A 23,230-nucleotide genomic window follows, 5' to 3' on the forward strand; every position below is an offset into this window, starting at 1 on the left:
CTTCTCTCTTGTTACTTTCTTTGTCTTAAAGTCTATTTTGTCTGATACTAGTACTGCAACACCTGCTTTTCCCTCCCTGTTGTTTGCATGAAATATCTTTTTCCATTCCTTGACTTTTAGTCTGCGCATGTCTTTGGGTTTGAGGTGAGTCTCTTGTAAGTGACTTATATATGGGTTTTGCTTTTTTATCCATTCTATTACTCTGTGTCTTTTTATTGGTACATTCAGTCCATTTACATTTAGGGTGAGTATTGAAAGATATGTACTTATTGCCACTGCAGGCTTTAGATTCATGGTTAACAAAGGTTCAAGTGTAGCTTCTTTACTATCTAACCATCTAACTTAACTCTCTTATTAAGCTATTATAAACACAGTCTAATGATTATTTCTCTCCCTTCTTACTCCTCCTGCTCCATTCTTTATATGTTAGGTGTTTTATTCTGTACTCTTGTGTTTCCTTTGAGTGCTTTTGTGAATTGTTGATTTTATTTTTTGCCTTTAGTTAGTATTTGGTTGTTCTGCTTTCTTTGCTGTGATTTTATTTTCTCTGGTGACATCTATTTCACCATAGGAGTGCTTCCATCTAGAGAAGTAACTTTAAAATATCCTCTGGAGGTGGTTTGTGGGAGGCAAATTCCCTCAACTTTTGCTTGTCTGAGAATTGTTTAACCTCTCCTTCCTATTTGAAAGATAATCGTGCTAGATACAGTATTCTTGGTTCAAGGCCCTTCTGTTTCATTGCATTAAATATATCATGACATTCTCTTATGGCCTGTAAGGTTTCTGTTGAGAAGTCTGATGATAGCCTGATGGGTTTTCCTTTGGAGGTGACCTTTTTTCTCTCTCTGGCTGCCTTTAATACTCTGTCCTTGTCTTGATCTTTGCCATTTTAATTATTTTATGTCTTGGTGTTGTCCTCCTTGGGTCCCTTGTGTTGGGAGATCTGTGGGCTCCATGGTCTGAGAGACCATTTCCTCCCCCAGTCCGGGGAAGTTTTCAGCAATTATTTCTTCAAAGACACTTCCTATCCCTTTTTCTGTCTCTTCTTCTGCTACCCTTATAATGTGAATATTTTTCCTTTTGGTCACACAGTTCTCAATATTCTTTCATTTCTGGAGATCCTTTTATCTCTCTCTGCCTCAGCTTCTCTGTATTCCTGTTCTCTGATTTCTATTCCATTAATGGTCTCTTGCACTTCATCCAGTCTGCTATTAAGTCCTTCCAGAGATTGTTTTATTTCTGTATTCTCCCTCCTAATTTGATCCTTCAACTCTTGCATATCTCTCTGCAGATCCATCAGCATGATTATGACCTTTATTTTGAATTCTATTTCAGGAAGATTGGTTATATCTGTCTCCCCAGGCCCTCTCTCAGGGGGTTGTCTGGGTGATTCTGGACTGGACCAAATTCTTCTGCCTTTTCATGGTGATAGAGGTAGTTGTAGGCAGGTGGCACATGTGTCAGCCCTTTCGTGAGATGTTGAGTTCTCACAGATGTAGATGTAGCCTGGCTGTTGTACTGTACAATTTGGTCTCTCTTTTAGGCGTAGTTGTATTTGTTGTATTTTCAAAAATATATATGGTTTTGGGAGTAGATTTCTGCTTCACTACTCATGGCACTGTCTTGGCTCCTCCTCCCCCTCAGTCTCTTTCATAAGGGTATTAATCACATGCATGAGTCCTCTACCTCATTACCTAATCACCTCCTAAAAGCCCCATCACCTAATTCCATTATTTTGAGGACTAGGTTTCAGGTTATGAATTTTCAGGATACAGATACTCAGTCTAAAAGGAATAAATTATTTAAGATTTTAAATCTTGATTGTCAACATGTTTTCCAAAAAGTTATTTATACTTGTAATATCAATAGAAATGTATTTATAATGTGTGTTTCATTACATTTTCTCCAAAAATGAAAGTTTAATTTAAAAGCTGGTATGCACTACACTCAAACATTTCTACTTTACATCCTTAAAATATTTACCAGTTATATTAATTTTATCAATTATTTTAGTAATGTTTTTATTACTCTGTGTTCATTGATTATTTTTATTCTTAATTAAATTACTATCACATTTTTGCAATGCATTACTGATTATGCAAAAATAATTCAAAAATATAACAATTTTTATATTTCATTGGTCAGCTGTGATTTTTTTTGAAAACCCATTAATGCCAGTGTTTTTTTATGTTTAAAACATAATTTTTTTGATAAAAAAATTTTTATGCTAATATTCACTCTATATAAATAGAGAAGATATGTTAATAGCTATAATTTCCCACCAATAATAATACTATCACCAATGTGATATCTATATCAGGCTAACAGGAGCACGCATTTTGGTTTGAAGTAAAAATTTCTGCATTTTCTTCACAGATGGAAATAAAGGTTTAAAAATTGTGCGGTTTGTGATCCTATAAAATATCTTTTTTAAGATTGAAAAATACAGGTAAAAATGCTCCTTTCACCAGTAAACTTAAATGCAACTGTGCCTTATATTTTCCCCTTTCTCACATAAAGTTATTTTTAAGAGTACTGGCCAATAGCGTCAAGGGAGATAGAAATGAGTGTCTTGAACTGCAAATAGATTTAAGGTGCAAAAATACCTGAAATGTGATCAAAATTTCCTGATCACCCAGACTCATATTTTTTCTTTAAGATGTTGTTTTCTTTTAAAAATTTAGTTCAAGTGGATTAAAGATGGTGGTGTGAGAGGAGAGACAGAGGCTTCCTCCTAAAACTGGATACAATTTGAAAATTTAATTGGTGCAACTAATCCTGAGAGAGCAACAGGAAAGAGGACAGCGCCAGACTGCACACACCTGGAGAAAAGAGCAGACCTCACCCAACGGGGTAACGTACCAGAGCTGTGGCTCCGCGGGACATGAACCCCTCCCCCACCCCAGCTCACTGGTGGGAGGAGGAGAAATGGAGCAGGGAGGGAGTGGAAGGCTTGGGACTGCTGAATACCTAGCTCTGGAGTCCTCCGCTGGGAGCACAAACCTACATTTCATGGTGCTTTCATGAGACTCGCATGACTACTGGGTTGGAAATTTAATACAATCAGAGTTCCTGGGGAGACTGGGATTCTGGCTGCTTGTGGAAAGCAGGGAACCATATCTGGCTGCTCTGGGACAAAAACATACCTGTGTGACTGGCCCACTGGCTCAGGCAGTGGAGACAGGCAGAGCAGCCAGGAGGCGGGGAACAGCTCTTTCCTCCCCCCAGGCACCAGTACCGCTCCCCTGTGACCCCCAACATTGCTTCAGGGGCTGAGCAGCTCCAGAATAGAGCTTCTGGACACTAGAGGGCGCCATGAACAAACATGAAATGCCAAAGGCACCTTGCCCAGAGTAAAACTGTTAATACAACTCCTGAGAAAGATTTAAATTATATGGACTTCATGACTCTTCCTGAAAGGAAGTTCAAAATAAAAATCATAAATATTCTAATGGAGGTATGGAAAGACATCCAAGAACTCAGGAATGAATTCAGGTTGGAGATTCAGTCATTGAAGAGCATGATAGAGGGTATTAAAAGCAGGTTGGATATGGTGGAGGAGACAATAAATGAAATAGAAACTAGAGAAGAGGAATACAAAGAAGCTGAGGCACAGAGAGAAAAAAGGATCTCTAAAAATGAAAGAATATTGAGAGAACTGTGTGACCAATCCAAGCGGAACAATATTTGCATTATAGGGATACCAGAAGAAGAAGAAGAGAGAGAGAGAAAGGGATAGAGAGTGTCTTTGAGGAGGTAGTTGCTGAAAACTTGCCCAATCTGGGGAAGGAGATAGTCTCTCAGGCCATGGAGATCCACAGATCTCCCAACACAAGGGACCCAAGGAAGACAACACCAAGGCACATAGTAATTAAAATGGAAAGATCAAGGATAAGGACAGACTGTTAAAAGCAGCCAGAGGCAGAAATAAGATCACATACAAAGGAAAGCCCATAAGGCCAACATGAGACTTCTCAGCCAAAACCTTACAGGCCAGAAGGGAGTGGCATGATGTGTTTAATGCCATGAAGCAGAAGGGCCTGGAACCAAGATTAAGTTATCCGGCAAGATTATCATTTAAATTTGAAGGAGGGATTAAACAATTTCCAGATAAGCAAAAGCTGAGAGAGTTTACCTCCCACAAACCATCTCTGCAGTCTATTGGGGAGGGACTGCTATAGATGGAAGTGTTCCTAGGGTTGGATAACTGTCACCAGAGGTAGTAAAACCATGGTAGGGAGGGTGAAGCAGCTGATTGTGAGGCAAATGCAAAATTAAATTGACAATCCCCAAAGTCAATCAAGGGATAGACAAAAAGTACAGAATTTGATACCTAATATATTAAAAATGAAGGAGGAAGAAAAAGGAGGAGAAATAGAAAAGAACCTTTACATTCTGTTTGTAACAGCACACTGATTTAAGTTAGACTCTTATATAGTAAGGAAAGTAACCTGGAACCTTTGATAAAAACAAATCTAAAGCCTGAAATAGCAATAAGTACATACCTATTGATAATCACCCTAAATGTAAATGGACTGAATGCACCAATTAAAAGACATAGAATCACTGCATGGGTAAAAAAACAAGACCCATTTATATGCTGCTTTCAAGAGACTCACCTCAAACCCAAAGACATGCACAGACTAAAAGTCGAGGGATGGAAAAAGATATTTCATGCAAACAATAGGGAGAAAAAAGCAGGTGTTGCAGTACTAGTATCAGAAAAAAATAGACTTCAAAACAAAGAAAGTAACAGGAGATAAAGAAGGACATTACATAATGATAAAGGGCTCATTCCAACAAGAGGATATAACCATTATAAATATATATGCACCAAACACAGGAGCACCAGCATATGTGAAACAAATACTAACAGAATTAAAGGAGGAAATAGACTGCAATGCATTCATTTTAGGAGAATTCAACACACCACTCACTCCAAAGGACAGATCCACCAGACAGAAAATAAGGAAGGACACAGAGGCACTGAACAACACACTAGAACAGACTGACCTAATAGACATCTATAGAACTCTACACCCAAAAGCAACAGGATACACATTCTTCTCAACTGCACATGGAACATTCTCCAGACTAGACCACATACTGGGCCACAAAAAGAGCCTCAGTAAATTCAGAAAGATTGAAATCCTACCAACCAACTTTTCAGACCACAAAGGCATAAAACTAGAAATAAACTGTACAAAGAAAGCAAAAAGGCTCACAAACACATGGAGGCTTAACAACACGCTTCTAAATAGTCAATGGATCAGTGACCAAATTAAAATGGAGATCCAGCAATATATGGAAACAAATGGCAACAACAACACTAAGCCCCAACTTCTGTGGGACACAGCGAAAGCAGTCTTAAGAGGAAAGTATATAGCAATCCAAGCATATTTAAAGAAGGAAGAACAAACCCAAATTAATAGTCTAATGTCAGTATTATCAAAATTGGAAAAAGAAGAACAAATGAGGCCTGAAATCAGCAGAAGGAGGGACATAATAAAGATCAGAGAAGAAATAAATAAAATTGAGAAGAATAAAACAATAGCAAAAATCAATGAAACCAAGAGCTGGTTCTTCGAGAAAATAAACAAAATAGATAAGCCTCTAGCCAGACTTATTAAGAGGAAAAGAGAATCAACACACATCAACAGAATCAGAAACGAGAAAGGAAACATCACGACGGACCCCACAGAAATACAAAGAATTATTAGAGAATACTAAGAGAATCCATATGCTAACAAGCTAAAAAACCTAGAAGAAATTTAGCACTTCCTAGAAAAATACAACCTTTCTAGACTGACCAAGGAAGAAAAACAAAATCTAAACAAACCAATTACCAGCAAAGAAATTGAAGTGGTAATCAAAAAACTACCTAAGAACAAAACCCCCAGGCAGTTGGATTTACCTCAGAATTTTATCAGACATACAGAGAAGATATAATACCCATTCTCCTTAAAGTTTTCCAAACTATAGAAGAGGAGGAAATACTCCCAAACTTGTTCTATGAAGCCAACATCACCCTAATAGCAAAATCAGGCAAAGACCCCACCAAAAAAGAAAATTACAGACCAATATCCCTGATGAATGTAGATGCAAAAATACTCAATAAAATATTAGCAAACCGAATTCAAAAATACATCAAAAGGATCATACACCATGACCAAGTGGGATTCATCCCAGGGATGCAAGGATGGTACAACATTCGAAAATCCATCAACATCATCCACCACATAAACAAAAAGAAAGAAAAAAAACCACATGATCATTTCCGTAGATGCTGAAAAAGCATTCGTCAAAATTCAACATCCATTCATGATAAAAACTATCAGCAAAAAGGGTATAGAGGGCAAGTACCTCTACATAATAAAGGCCATATATGATAAATCCACAGCCAACATCATAGTGAACAGCGAGAAGCTGAAAGCTTTTCCTCTGAGATCGGGAACTAGACAGGGATGCCCAGTCTCCTCACTGTTATTTAACATAGTACTGGAGGTCCTAGCCATGGCAATTATACAAAACAAAGAAATACAAGGAATCCAGATTGATAAAGAAGAAGTCAAACTGTCACTATGTGCAGATGACATAATATTGTATGTAAAAAACCCTAAAGACTCCACTCCAAAACTACTAGAACTGATATCGGAATACAGCAAAGTTGCAGGATACAAAATGAAAACACAGAAATCTGTGGCTTTCCTATACACTAACAATGAACTAATAGGAAGAGAAATCAGGAAAGCTGTCCAATTAACAATTGCATCAAAAAGAATAAAATACCTAGGAATAAACCTAACCAAAGAAGTGAAAGACCTATACCCTGAAAACTATAAGACACTCTTAAGAGAAATTAAAGAGGACACAACAAATGGAAACTCATCCCATGCTCTTGGCTAGGAAGAATTAATATCGTCAAAATGGCCATCCTGCCCAAAGCAATATACAGATTTGATGCAATCCCTATCGAATTACCAACAACATTCTTCAATGAACTGGAACAAATAGTTCAAAAATTCATATGGAACTGCCAAAGACACCGAATAGCCAAAGCAATCCTGAGAAAGAAGAATAAAGTGATGGGGATCTCACCCCCCAACTTCAAGCTCTACTACAAAGCCATAGAAATCAAGACAATTTGGTACTGGCACAAGAACAGACCCACAGACCAGTGGAACAGATTAGAGACTCCAGACATTAACCCAAACATATATGGTCAATTAATATTCAATAAAGGAGCCATGGACATACAATGGGGAAATGACAGTCTCTTCAACAGATGGTGCTAGCAAAACTGGACAGCTACATATGAGAGAAAGAAACTGGATCACTCTCTAACCCCATACACAAAAGTAAATTCGAAATGGATCAAAGACCTGTATGTAAGTTATGAAACCATAAATCTCTTAGAAAAAAGCATAGGCAAAAATCTATTGGACATAAACATTAGTGACTTCTTCATGAACATATCTCCCCGGGCAAGGAAAACAAAAGCAAAAATGAAGAAGTGTCCAAGCTTAAAAGCTTCTGTACAGCAAAGGACACTATCAATAGAACAAAAAGTACCCTACAGTATGGGAGAAAGCTGTATGGAGGTTCCTCAAAATGCTCAAAATAGACTTACCATTTGACCCAGGAATTCCATTTCTAGGAATTTACCCTAAGAATGCAGCACTCCAGTTTGAAAAAGAGAGATGCACCCCTATGTTTATCGCAGCACTATTTACAATAGCCAAGAAATGGAAGCAACCTAAGTGTCCATCAGTAGATGAATGGATAAAGAAGATGTGGTACATATACACAATGGAATATTATTCAGCCATAAGAAAGAAACAAATCCTACCATTTGCAACAACATGGATGGAGCTGGAGGGTATTATGCTCAGTGAAGTAAGCCAAGCGGAGAAAGAGAAATACCAAATGATTTCACTCATCTGTGGAGTATAGGAACAAAGGGAAAACTGAAGGAACAAAACAGCAGCAGAATTACAGAACCCAAGAATGGACTAACAGTTACCAAAGGGAAAGAGCCTGGGGAGAATAGAAGGGTAGGGAGGGATAAGGGCTGGGAAGAAGAAAGTGGGTATTATGATTAGCATGTATAATGTGGGGGGTGGGGGAAAGGAGAGGGCTTTGCAGCACAGAGAAGACGTAGTGATTCTACAACATCTTACTATGCTGATGGACCGTGGCTGTAATGGGGTTTGTAGGGGGCCTTGGGGTAGGAGAGAGCCTAGTAAACATAATATTCTTCATGTAATTGTAGATTAATGATAACAAAAATAAAAGAAGTTATTTCAGTGGTCATTTATTCAACAGGTATTTATTGCATATCTACTATATGCTAGGTATAACAAAGACAAGTAATGATGTTCATGGAGCTTCTATCTTAATGAGAAAGATACAAAATAAACTAATGATGACTGATAGTAAATAACAGAGGATAGAAAGTGCAGGTGATGTGTATGTGGGAAGAAGGATCAGAGAAAGATTTTACATATTGTGCTTATGGAAGGCCTGTCTGAGGAGAGGACATCTGAGCAGGTTTTTGTGAAGTTCTACATAAACATAAACATAAACAATTAGTAGCTTTAAAAAATGACCTAAACTCAAACACAAGTTAATGAGAGTAAAAAGAAAGGATAGAGAAGTATTGCTAAATTCAAACAGAAGGGAATTTAAAATTAAAATCTCTAAGTGCAAGAGGATGGGGTATGTTATACACATGACTGGAAGCAGCACAAAGCTCTGAGTTTATCAACTGTCAGGGCTCCTGCATACTGTTGTGCAGGCCACGATGTTTATACCGTGCACAGTGCCGAAGCATGCTGTCCAGACCATAGTGGCTGGCATCTTGGCAATAGCTGACCTATACCAGAGCCTTTTTATAGATTCTGTAGGTGTACAAGGTAAAAGCTGATGATGGACTTTTCCTTGGATTAATTATAAAGAGTAGGAGAGAGAAAAAAGGTAAGCAGACCAGGCCATTTACCTCCCATTGGTATTGAAAACTCTTACTAGGAAGTATGAATTTCCTCCAGTTACCTCTCCAGACTCATAAAAACGTCTATCTGTATCCACTGCAACCTACTTTTGAATATTTTTTTTTACTATTGCAGAAAGAATGGTCTCTTCAGAGTGTTTACAAGCACCTGTTCTCTGTTTCCTTCAAGAGGTTGTTTCATTCCATATCATTGCTTTTGCCTAGGTTTCAAGCCTCTCCCTATCACATGTTCAAAAAAAGTTAAAATAAAAAACTTACAAGTATGTTTCAGTCTTGTTCATTTTAAATAAGACCTCAAAATTCTGCCTGAATAACTCACCTCACTGATGTCCTATATTTTTCTGTCTCTTTACACACTTTCCTGGAAAGAATAAGATAAACTCCTTATTTCAGTTTCCTTACCTGCTATGTTTCTTGAATAACTTATTTCTACTTTGACTACTTTCCAATAGAAAAAAAAGCGTTTGTAAGAATAAAACTGACCATTATTCTCTTGGCAATCTTTCCTTCTACCAATATTAAATTTTCGTCACACTGTGTTAGATGCCTATTTTCTTGTACTATTGATCATAAACTACTTGAGGAGGGACTCATGCAATTTACTATTCCTACTATGAAGCCTAGAATATGAATATAATGAGCGCTTACACAAATATTTGTTGGATGATTGTTTGAATGAATGAAAGAATGCTAACTGACTAGATATTAGCTATACAACCTAACCAATATTTAATTCAGTCCCACAGCTGAAAACCTACCCTCTGAGGCACTCTGATAAGACCTGGTTGTGTAAAGACAAACAAATCAAAAGCCTTATAATGGCTTTTGTCCTTAGTTTATCAGAAGGATTGAAAATGGCAATATAAATATTAAATCAATGTAAAGAGGTATATGCAAGATTGATACTACAGAGAAAAGAGTAATGTATTTAACAGAAATGGCAAAATAATGCCTGGCAGAGTAAATGGTGTTAAAAAAATCTTAGAGAAGTAGATGTTCTCCAGGTGGATTAAGATAAAAACTATTTGTGTAGAGAGAAGTGCATGTAAAAAGACAGGTCAAAAAAAAATTATAATTACATTATGAATAATGAAGTGGGGAAATGCCAACAAAAAGTGAGAAAACATTAGAGTCACATGATTCTAGAAATACATTCTTAGTACCTGTTATTTATCTTGGATATAACAGGCTTTGTTGAGGAGTGACTTGATCACAACTACATATTTTTTAACAAAAGATTATTCTGAAAGCAAAGTGGGTAAAGGTTAGTTAGTGAAAGTGAAGAATTTTTAGAAATTTACTATTGTCAGGCATTCGGTCAAAAATGTTCTATTTTTTATTTTACTTTTCATCTAACTCTTATAATTAACACAGTCTTACAGATGAATAACATAGGGGATAAAGAAAATAAGTACCAAAAACACATAGGAGCTTCGATTTGAGCTTTGTTTTTGCTGATTCTAAACTACATATCTTGAATAATGAAGAATAAGAATCAGGATAATTATAGCTACTTAGAGACTGTCATGAAATTGATTCTATGCTACATTTTTAAATATATCCTCACATTTAGTTTTCATGACATGCTCAAATAAAAGCTATTATTATTCCCATTTTATGGAAGAACAATCTGAGATTCGAGGGTTGCATATCACACTCAGGTTTATGCAAAGGGTCAGTTATAAGAACAAAAATTGTCTGGTTCCAAATTCCAGTGCTTATTCTACACTAAGGCTTCATTGTAAATCACAAGAATTGTCTTAGATAAATTGAAAATAAGGGTTAGAAAAACTAAATTAGAAATAATTACAAAATGAGTAATGTATTAAAATATGTAAAAATATATAAAATAAGAAAAAAGAATTGTAAAAGAACACATTTACTCAGTAAAATCAGACTATTTGAGTGAATTTTAGGAAACAGTTGGGAAATAAGAACAAGAATGGAGTAAGTAATATATCATGGGTGTCTTTCAAAAGTGAACTAAATCAAATAACCATATTTCATCATATTTGATTTCTGTTTAAATTGTTGACTTAAAATATTGATATAAAACATTATACCAATTTGATGCAATTTTAGTTTAAAAAATTACTTCTGACAGCTATAACCATCATTCACTGATTTACTAATCTGTAACAAGATAGATAAAATTGTGTTACAACTTGTGATCAATCCATCTGACTGTGGAAACTTCAATCATTCTGCATAACTGATACATCTTATGAAAATAAAACACATATAAAATGGATTAAAAAGGGATTTCAATGTCTGGCTGAGTGGAAATTTGCATAACACAAGTTAAAAATCTAATGTTTATATCTCTGTTTATAAGAACAGGAGCTCAACATATTATCAATGTAACTTTTATTTGCAGTATTACCAAATTGGAAGTTAAAATTATCCTATTTGGATTATATCAGAGACAACATTGTTATTTAAACTTACTATAAATGTTTGCCATTTTATATGTTTGAAAGCCTGAGTAATCTCAATTAGTAGAACTTAGTTTAATAATTATAACATTATTTGTAAATATCAAATCCCACATATAAAAAGTAAAAATTATAATGTGTAAAATAACATTTTGACACAATTGATACACTAAAGATTTTTTAGTCAAAACATTTACAAGCTATGTATATAGCATATATATATATATATATTTATTTATTTATATGCAGATAAATAGTGCCTTAGGAACAAAGTAAATCAGAAGGCAATAAATGGGCATGGGACCATAAGAGTGGTAATTTTGGATTAAATTGAATGCTAGAGGCTACTGTATGTTCTTATAAAATGTAGGCATAAAATTCCTCGACAAAATAATAGCAAACAGAATCCAGCAACATATAAAACATAATTATACTCTAGGATCAATTGGGACTCCTCCAAGGAATGCAAAGTGGGGTTAACATCTGAAAATCAATAGTGCAATATACTATAATAATAGGATGAAAGACAAAAAGACAAATGATCACTTCAATAGACACGGAAAATCCAACCTCCTTTCATGGAAAAGCTGCTCAACACACTAGGAAGAGAAGGAAACTTCTTCAGTCTAATTAAGAGCCTCTTTAAAATCCTACAGGGAACATACTCTTAATGGTGAAAGATTGAACGTTCCCCATCATTGAGAATGTCCAATAACACAATCTCTTCAAAATTGTACCGGAGGTAATAATCTAAGAAATTAGGCAAGAAATAAGAAGGAATTTTCCAGGTCTATAGAAATATTCTAATAATTAGAGCTGCCTCATCATAGAACTATTTACCTTGCATTTAAACTTCCACACTAGTCCCGAGCTATTTTTTTGTTTTATTATTATATTGGTTTCCCATTTTAAATACATCTCAGCCACAAAGAACTACTTTCATGCCTTTGGGCAGGGGGTGGTGATTTCCAATGGTCCTTCCTTTGACTCTGTATTTTTCAAAGTTGTGTATTACTTTACAAGCTGAATTTGAATGTCCCCATTCTGATACCCCTTCTATTGCCCTGGATCTTAACCCTTATCAAATTATTTGGTTATATGTTCTAGGACTCATATTTATTGCATGTGCTTTCAAATTTATGTTATTTATAAAATAATGTTATTAAAAATCTCTTCTTTGTTTTTCCCAGATGACATATAAGTTCTGTGATAGGAATGCAAATCAATCTCATTGTTATTCTTAGTTTATTTAGGACAGTACCTAGTACAAAAGTGTAGTAGGAAGAACATAGTGGTAATATACCTATTAATGGAAATATCCAAGCTCATATGAATAACCATCCAGCAGGAATTATGGAAAAAAGTACAGTTGATAATGGGTCAAATTGCTTAATATAGTTTAAAGAATTTTCTAAATCTAAGAATTAAAATTATAATGTATGAGGTTAGCACACCTAATTTTCCAAATAATTATCAGATTTTACTTACATTCATGAAGATTAGGGAGTTATAATAATTAAGATTGAAAACATAAATAGTGCCTCAAGCAAATGATTCTGTAGTAAAATGCACCTGGAATTTATTTTAATAAAATTTTATATCAAAGAATAATGTATATGTAGAAAAATGCACAAGAAAGAGTATTGCGAAGTAACCACTACCCAAACCAAGAAAGAAAATATTGATAGAGGTATAGGATTTTTCCTTTGGTTTCTTTCAAGATTTTTCTTATTCCTTTGATTTTCTGCAGTTTGGATGGGATATGCCTACTACAGATCTTTTTTTGGTATTTATCTTGTTGGTGTTTTATAAGCCTAGTGGTTCAGTGGTTTTGCATTTCTCATTAATTTTAGACATATCTCACCTGTTATTACTTCAAATAGTTCTTCTCTTTCTTTCCCTTCTTCTGGTATTCCTATTACACATGTTACACCTTTTGTAATTCCCAGAATTCTTGCGTATTATGCTTCATTTGTTTCTATTTTTTTTCTCTTTAGTTTAAGAAGTTTTTATTGACATAAGTTCAGCCTCACGAATATTTTCTTGGCCATGCAGTCTACTACTTAGCCCAACAGAGATATCCTTGATTTCTGTTACCATGTTTTTGATCTCAGGATTTTTTTAATATTCTTTCTTCGAGGTTTCATTTCTCTGCCTACATTGTCCATCTATTATTGAATGTTGTCTCTTTTTCCACTGGAGCCCTTAGCACAATTGTTACATTATTTTAAATTCTTTATCTGATAATTCTGAAATCCCTGCCATATCTGAGTCTGGTTCTGATGCTTACTTTTTCTCCTCACAATGAGGTTTCTGCCTTTTAGCTTCCTTGTAGTTTTTGTAGAAAGCCAAACATGATTTACCGAGTAAATGGAACTGAGGTACATAGACATTTAGTGAGAGGTTTTATGTTCATTTGGCGAGGAGTTAAACTGGGTTTACAGTTAGTCGTTGCTGTAGATGTCAGAGGCTAACATTTCCTCTATTGTCTTTGGTTTTTGTTTCCCCCATTATCTTTGTATTTCCCTAGATACGGCCTAAAAAGGATTTGAGTCCTGCAGTGCTTTCAATTCTAATCCCCTATTATTATACAGGAGCTTGACTGGGGTGGGGGTAAGGTGTGAGGTTTCTCTGTTGGGGAAGAGAAAAATGATTTTCTAAATCACTAGCATGAAATATCAGAGGTGTCTTTACTTTCTCCAGTAAAGAAGCTCTGTCTGGAGTAGTGGGGGCAATTTCAGTTAAATGTTAAAATTACTATAAATGATGATTATTCTTTAAGAAGCATCTCTTTTTGAGACAGGGACCATGGGTGTAGTCAGAATAGGGTGGGGGCCTTTGGAAAAAGCAAGGCAGGGTATTTACAGTCAGAGCAATGTAACTACATGCAAGGAAACCTCCTACCAAATCTCTGTGTTAAACATTAAGCTCTGGAGTCATTTTTCAGTGAGATCAGTTAATATTCCCCAGATAAAGAAGAGTAGCACATGTTTTTATTATGCTAATCATTTGTAATCATGTGTAAGGTTCCCTTAGCATGCTAAAACACCCAGGCCTATGTGCTGTCTTTCCTCCTTCAGATCTGATGAAGTGATTTGCAAACTGGGCAACTAATTTAGCATGCAGACCCAGCTGTGAACAACATAGTAAAAGGCAGGAAGAATTCCACCTTAAAATAAGATTGCATTTTAACACTCAGGAACTTTAAGAAGTAAGATGCTTAACTCACTCTTTAGCAAACAGATAATACCTCAGCCTACCTTGGGGACTGGGCAGGCAGCCTTTGATATGCTCCCAGACCAAGATGCAGGTATCCCAGGGAGAAATCAAAGCAGAAAATTCCTTATGTTAAGTTAATTCTAAATATTCAGGGACCACTTAACAAGTCCACACCCCTCAGCCTTTGTTCACTTTCCCAAAAATCCTCAACTGCCTATAAAATCCCTAGACAACATACCACTGTGGGCTCTCTTGTCCCCTCCTGGTATGAGTCAGGAGCTCTGCCCTCTCACTTTATCTCTAAATAAAAGCCTCTATCTTGTTCTCCTACCTTGAGTGTTTGCGAAGCTCATTCTTTGGCTCCATGAACAAGAACCCTGGCAGCATTTTCTCAAGTGGCAAAATGGTGAGGATGTAGAAAGGGCACTGTGACTAGAAGGAGCAGTATCTTGTGCTAATCAGACTATACTATCCCTTCTACCACAGGGTTAGAGGCAGGATACCATGAACAGATACATCTTCCAAGGTGAGGAAACATAACTGTCAACCCATGATATGCCAAACAATACTATATTTTATTGGGCTAAATATATTTATTTAATGTTTAAAATGGTAGAGTTTACTTCCTGCAGTTTGTTTATTTATTTATTTTTCTATTCCTAAATCTAATACACTTGCTATTCACCCATCCTTCTAATAGAATGATAGCTTCTTTAAAAATATAATTCAGGGCTTGAGATTTCAAGTCATGATATTTGGTATGACACCTAAATTCAGTGATAGGTTTGGAAGTCAGCCTTTATGTGAATTAGAAATGAGTTATTACACTAAGCAGTAATATATCTTTTTTTTTAAATTTGGGTGTTATTTGTTTCATATTACTTGTATTACCTTAATGTATATCCTTCCTTCTCTACTTTTCTATCGTTCCTGAATTAACAAACTGCTGGTTTAAGTATAAAGAAGTTGAATGAACACGTTTCATATTACTTTCTATCTATCCCACTCATGAATTTATTCTTCTCTTAAATCTTTTCACCCCATATACTGTCACCAACCTTAGTGTCTCAAGTAGCTTTCTTCTATTTCACTGCTGGAAATAATGGTGTCACATCAGTTTTTAAATTTATGGTAGTGTTTTTTTGTGTCCTTCATTGAGTAGTCATTCCTTTGTGCAATCTGCATTTCTACTGCGACCATTGCTTCCCTTTGACACATACAAGGTTGATATCCAGCCAGTATGTAACAGTGGCACCAGTTTGCTGTGGTATGTTAAACTATATTTTGCTAGCTGGAGTTCATGCTAGACTAAATATTATAGAAATCCAACCTCACTCTGGATCATGTGCTTCAAAAATAATAGTATTTATAATATGGCAATGGTAGTTTCCAGATTATGTTCTGTTAGTTTTTGGTTTATTGTTTGCTGAAATATTTATGTTTTACTTCAATTGTTGGCTAGTGTACCCAAACACACCTCTCCCTTCATATCTAACTTCTGGTCAAGTGGATTTAAAAACAAATATTTGCCTGAAAACTCTGACAAGACAGGCAACTATAAATATAGTGTCTACTTAGTAAAACCTCAAGGCTATTTCTTAACTCAGCACTTTAAACTTCACTTGAGCAATTTCCTTCAGCTCCATAAAATGAAAAACTGAACTATCCAAGATTTTGTCCATAGTAGAAAATCCTTGAGTTGCAAGCACACAATTTCCTTACAGCTCCAGAAATTTAATGACACTTTGAATCAATAAAGATACATGAGAAAGGAAGTTCTAAAAATAGTGAGCCAATAACTCTAAACCAAGATTCTTAAATCACTCCTCAAGGATAGGATTGCTTCAAAACTTGGTACTTTTTGTCCAGAGTTTTTTAATAAGAGTGCAAGAGCTTGAATCAACTTCGGAGCTTCATCATTCTGTTGAAATATAGGGAAATCATCAGTCTCACTGACACATCTTATTCTGTAACTGAAGTATGTTTTTCTTTAATTAGAAGATTTGAATTACTAGTCATAGGCCTCAGCATGTATAGGGACAAAATGTGGAAAGCAAGATTTGTATGAGCTGTTCCTTCACCACCTGCAACCTTGCATAGGAAGGTTTAAATTCTTATTGGTTATTTTCACCCAAAGGGCCATGCCTCCTGTTTCCTCTGCACTAATATTTAAAAGCATATAATTGTAAACAACAAGACAACAATACTCTGTGTTTTCCCCTCCTTTGCTTCTATGTCATACTCTTGGAAGAATAAAACTAGGCACAGAAGATCTTTTACTTTGAAGCAAAAAAAATGGAATAGCAATATTCCCCTAATTAAAACAAAGCATGGCATTTCTATATTTCAAAGTCACTGGAAGATATATCCAGTGTTTCTTTCACTGCATTTGCCAGATCTTGCATCCTGGATTGTCTAGCCCTTTAATTAGAAACACCATTAATTCCTCTCTGAATAAATTTACTGAGTAAGAACCCTCCCATCCCTAAGGAGTATAGTAAAGTTCTACAACTTTTAGAGTTGCATTCCAGTCATAGCTTCGTCATGAACCAGCTGTGTGACCTGTGATGTTCCCCTTGAACTACCTATACCTCTGTTTACTGATGTGTAAAACAGACTATAATGCTAACCTCACAAGGTTACCATGAAAGGATTAGATAGAGTAACACATGTCAAGTTCTGCCGTAGAACTTGGTGCTCCAAACGGGTTAGTTGCTGTCCAGTGCAGTGAGAGACTGATGAACACATACACACTCACACGATAACAAAACAAGTAAAATAAGAACCTAAGCATGACCATTTCTCTCTCCTTTGGAGATGGACAAGGAAATACATAAAGCTTGGATTTTTAAAGTCATCTCCTGAGACCATAAAGAGAGGCCAGCCTCAAGCTCACATTAATACAGACAACAACCATTCAATGTCTGGCAAATGACCCATTCTACCCGTAGAATGTTGCATTCTTCAATTCTTCTTGTCACTTCTCCAGGAAAATGTAATAAATTCTACTAGCTCTGATTTCCTAAGAGAGGCAATGTTTTGTGATAGCAGGTGTTACAAGATACTTATGCCTTGGGGCTTTCCAGCTAAAAGGCACCTATTTCCTAGACCCTTTGTCCTTATCCAAAAGGCATTCCAGCTCCTCACCATGGGTCATTCAAACCTGACCAAATCCTATGATCACAGAGAAATGTTAGCCTCAGCTGCTCTTCTAACTTTCTAACTTGGTTTCCATTTTCATTTCTGGCATCTAGAATTTGTCTGCCTTGATTTTTGCATTAAGTGTGCATTAATTACTCTAAAGTGACTCACTGTACTCAAAAATAGTCATACTCATGGAATAGCTTTACTATACAAGCAAAGGATTCACAACACTAACAAAAGAATAGGCAGTGAAAGGTACCCTGAGAGCTCAGGCACAGGTTTATTCATTTTCCCACCGCAGGTCGCACAGGTCTCAAGTCATCAGCAGCATGCACAGATGCCCGTCAATACCAGGAAGTCCAAAGTGTGCACATGGTGGGGATCCTCTTATGTAAGCTCGTTATATAAGCACATTCCACGTACATGACAGCCTAAACTGTCAACGACCCTCAGGCTTCAACCAAAACCAGGCTCAAATAAAAATCCATTTACTGTTACTAAATAATGATGACAAGTGGTAAAGCCTGCTCCTAAGACAACTCACAAACTCACAGTTACAGAACATTATTTATTTTTATTTAATTAATCTCATAGTTTTGGGTCAAAGGTCTTATCATGCTCCAAGAAACCTTAGAAATAACCATATGGTCAATCCAGACTTACTGAGAATAGCCCATGCTAGGCAGTTTTGGATGTAAAAGTGTATCTAAAACTTGCTGTTTTCTTATTTTTCCCCAGCATTTGAATGTGAAATTAGAGAAATAAGTTGGGAAAACAACCCTTTAATATCACCTCAATTTCTTCTGTTGCCTGAATGTCCCTTAACTTCTCATTTTTACATTTGAAGAAATGGAAGCTGAGAGTTTGATTAGTTGTTAAAAAGTACAAGGTAGTAATGAGACATTTATTTAAAGTTGTTGATGAACACTACTCTGTCAGAGAACATAGCTGGATCTGTATATAATGAGGTGAATTCTTCTCACAAAAACCCTGTACTCATTCAGTCTGTGGGTTTGCGATGTGGCTACTTTGGAAGAGGATACTGCAAGGGTTATTTTTTCCATTTCTGGGATCCAAGAGAATTATGATGTCATAATCACCAAACCTGCGCTCCTCATAGCATGGCCATCTTGGATTAAATTGGTTTCCTTAACAAAAGTTCACATGGTACCTAAAACAGTGCCTTGTGTATATTAGCAATTCAAAAATGTGTATTGAATTGTCATTGGATAAAACAGGAAACTGGAATCAGAAAGTTCATCTCAAAGTTTATTTGAAAGAACTCTTTAGGAAAAGCTACAAAATCAACCAATATGATTTATATTTTATATTTTTCCAAGATAAGCAGTATTTGGCTCTTTATTAGAAAAGATACACATTCATGTCTGGGGTTTCCAATTATACCAATGTGTACTCTTTACTATTAATTGTGAAACTCACCCAAGAATGTTAATTTCTTCAATGCTAGTAGAAATTCTTATGTATAGTTAAATCAATAGTAGGTGGAGAAAAGTAAAACCATATATGTAGCAAATAAAATAAAATTGAAACTACAGAACCAAGTAGAAATCCAAGCACTCTCATCAAAAGCAGGTGTTACAAAAATATAATACAATGGAAGGGAATCATGGTAAACATGGTGCTTAGAAAAAATAATGTAAATGTGATGGTCAATTATATTTCATTTTGAAAAATTCAGGAGATTTTTAAAGGAGGAACAGTATAGCAGACATAAGTAAAGACTTTGGAAGGATGACTGACTCTACCACTAAGTAGTATTAAAGTACAATGTAGCTTATTTTCTAAGTTATCACTTGGAAATATTGAACTAAATCATTGTAGGTGTTTAGAATTCTTTTAATAACAGGATAAGCTTTTAAATTTGATGTGTCCATCCCTAAAACAAGTTTTCACACTATTATACACTAGTTAAATGCTTAAAAATGTTCTATGAAAGAATAATCTGGTATACCGCATAGAGCATCCAATTTGAGAATGAAGTATAATAAGCTTCTGTTTTGTTGCTTATTTTATTTCAGCCTTTAACAAAGGTTGAGAGCATTTTAGTCAAGACAAGCTATTCAAGTAGGTAAAATACGTCTTACACCATTCATTTACCATTCCAGTTGCCTTCACCACCTTCATCCTTCCCTCTGGATTTACCACCCTTTAATACTTCACAAAGCTTTTCTAATATCAATTACATATTGTAATGTCTCCATTGTGCATTTTTCTATAGGTTAAATTCTCAAACCCTGGCTGGGTGATAGCTCACCAGTTATAATTCCCTAGTGATTTGTTTAAATGGGTGCTGTTCTTCTCTTATTGCATCAACCCCTTACACAAGAAACATTTCTATTGTAAGATAAGACTTGGAGAAAATGTCTTACTCGCAAATGTAGCTAAAATTTCAGAGACCTTTGCAGGCTTGAGAAAGAAAATGACTTGGGGCACCAGTTTTCTTGGTGTCATCTTTGTCACAAGGCCCTTTTAAGAATAACCCAACATTGTCACTACAAATGGACACTTCATTTTTCCAGTTTCTCAGACCAAAATCCTTTGAATCATCCTTTGTTGCTCTGTGAGAGTTCATTGAATGTGTCCCCCTGTTCAACTGGTCATCAAATGTAGTCACAGTTAATGCTAGATTATATCAACAACTCATCTGGTCTCAGTAACTCAATTGCTACTCTACTTTAGCCCAAGTCTCCAACATCTTTTGCTTGTGTCACTGTGATTGCCTCCTAAACCATTTCCCTGCTTTTCTCCATCACAACCCCTCAGTCTACTTCCAGCATAACAGTCAGAGTGATCTTATTCGAAGGTAGTTGAGATCTGTTAAACATCTCATAGTACAAGCCAAGCTTCTGGAAGGATCCTAGGGCATCCGTGCATTTGTTTCCTCCTTGCCTCAATGCCTCCTGCTTTTCCCTTTGTTCACTCTGCTCAGTAACACCCATCTCGTCTCCATGTTTCTGTCAGGCACACTCCTGCTTCAAGTCCTTTGAATTTATTCTTTCTTTTGTCTCAGAGGCTTGTTTCCCAGACATATGCGTGGTTAACTGCTTCATCCCTTTCTGATCTGTATTCACAAGCACCCCTCTCTGGAGGTCGTCTCTAAGCACCCTGTGCCCTGCCCATTACCTTTCCCTGTTTTATTTTTGTCCTTGGCTATTTTTCAGTGACAATATGACAATAATTGACTGTATTCTTTCTCTCTAATTGTAAAATGAATGCAATCAATTGAGGAAATTGAAATAATGGACACTTTCCATGCTTGCTGATGTTACCAGAAAGTATTTTGGCTGCATATATTAGAAAAGAGTGTGTTTTCCACTTTACAAGTGTTATGCAATTTAAAAACATATCACATAAGGATTATTTGTGAAATGCCTAATAAGAGCCAAGCATCATAAATAAACTGAATAAAACTATTTAAGCCAAGAAAACGCTTATTTTATTGTACAATAATAATGAGGAAAAGCAGTCTCCATTTTAGGTTTTACGTATGTGTGTATATGTGTGTTTTTTGTTTTGTTTTGTTTTGCCTGTGATTCTTTCACTTTGACTGGAACTATTATTCAGTAGAGAAGTCCTTCAAATGTAATTGCAAAGTCAGGGACCCTACAGGGAAATGGGGGATCAAAAGCTCTCATCACTCCAGATGCTACAAAGCCTTTCCTTCCAGATGCTACCGATTTTATTCCCCAGGTATTTTTAAATTAGGAATCTGTCTTCACTGGTTCAGGAAGACAAGAGGTCAAGCTAAATCAGATGATTCACCTAAACCTATTGAAAAAGAAAGGTGCCCTAGGAGTCTTGTTGCTATTGTAAAGGCTTATTTTAGTGAATCCGATTGCTGAGTTTCTAAATATCTCAACAGTTTGACAAAACTTGATATCTTGACTTGATCAGGCCAGAGTCTGGAAATAGTGAAACCTTTATCAGTAAGTCTGAAATCAGAGCAGCTGCTCAGAAACAGCAATTACTGCTCACTGTGGAAAAAAGCAGAAGTGTAGCTGCCCTGACTAGAATTTTAGGGACTTCTCTGCAGAAACCAAGACAACATAGTTTCTTCTTCCTCAAGTATATTAATAATTACTTTTGAAGATAACTTTAGAAGATAGATGTATATTTAAAACTCTATTGTCATGGAAAAGTATATATAAATAAACCTTTCATTTGTTTGTTTTTGGTATTATGAGGCAAAACTGACAACATATGAAAAAATACATTAAATGATATTGTCTCTTCCTAACTCAGAAAGGGATAATTACTGACAAACATCAAAGGTTGTTCTGAGGTATTTGTGTCCAAGAATTGTTGGCAGAACTCAGAAGATATGTATCCTTTGACCCTTTATCCTAATATTCCCAAGTATTCCATATCATTCGTGCAACTCCATAGTGCTAGAATCAAATGCAGACTTAACTGTATGAGGAATATTCTCACAGAAGAAAAGAGGGAAGGTAAGGGGAGAGGGATAAAAGAGAGAAAGAGATCGAGATAAACGCTTTTTAAAATTGTGGTGGTGATTTAAGGGTCCAAGTGAAGAACACTAGTCACAAAAGAATGATATAATTCCCAGCACAGCTTCAAGTCCACGTGGCTACAATTTACAGTCTGACATGGAGCAGGGTCATGACCTCTTGTTGTCTCTCTGTTCCCAATGGCAGTATGAGAACCGATACCGATCAGTGATGTGGAAATTGATATTAACACTCACACGTAGATGTTGGGAGGACTAAATGAAATAATAGTAAATAAAGATGATGATATTAAAATGACTATTATAGTTGTTGCTTTGTCAGTTAAATGGGGAGAATAATATCTACAAATGATATAGTGGAATGGCTAAAAAAAGTAATACATTTAAGACATTGAAGAGCCTCAAGAAAATTTTTGAAAATTCTGACTTCACTTTTTGATTTGCAAATTAGATATTTTTTGTCAATTTATGAGAAATTCCCACATTAGTAATACACCTATCAAACTGAGAAGTTGATAGTAGTATGTGGATATCAAACAAGAGATGTTGCAGTATTTCTAGTACTTCTTATAACTTGGAATTTTTCTTAATTCCATTAACAAATATCTTAATTACTTAAGATTATCCTAGTGAAGGAAGTCATTCCAGGATTACAAAAATACAGACTCATAAATATTTGGAAAGTATGCTTTTCTATTTTTTAAACTTGAAAATATAAAATGCTTTGAAATATGAATTAAAGCTTTATATGTTTTAAATACATTTTTTCCAGTGTATTTTTAAATGGATGAAAATATAAGAGTACATTTAAAATATAAAATACAATAATGCATATGAAAATATAGATTACATTGTCTATAGTTTTCCTTTAACTGAAAGACATGTTCTAGAAATTTATGTGAACAAAGTAATTTTTTTATCCCTTAATATATA

At 35.5% G+C, this 23,230-nt stretch overlaps 1 long non-coding RNA gene across 1 annotated transcript in view; it reads left to right on the forward strand.

Annotated features, from left to right (window-relative positions):
* The window catches only part of LOC130681399 (uncharacterized), a 57,904-nt gene extending 54,596 nt beyond the window's left edge, over positions 1-3,308 (forward strand). Inside the window, exon 3 of the long non-coding RNA XR_008994525.1 lies at positions 2,685-3,308. This is a non-coding gene — a long non-coding RNA (uncharacterized LOC130681399). The remainder of the gene's footprint in view (positions 1-2,684) is intronic.
* Positions 3,309-23,230: the final 19,922 nt, after the last annotated feature.

Source organism: Manis pentadactyla, chromosome 17, assembly GCF_030020395.1.
Source record: "Manis pentadactyla isolate mManPen7 chromosome 17, mManPen7.hap1, whole genome shotgun sequence".
Taxonomy (NCBI): domain Eukaryota; kingdom Metazoa; phylum Chordata; class Mammalia; order Pholidota; family Manidae; genus Manis; species Manis pentadactyla.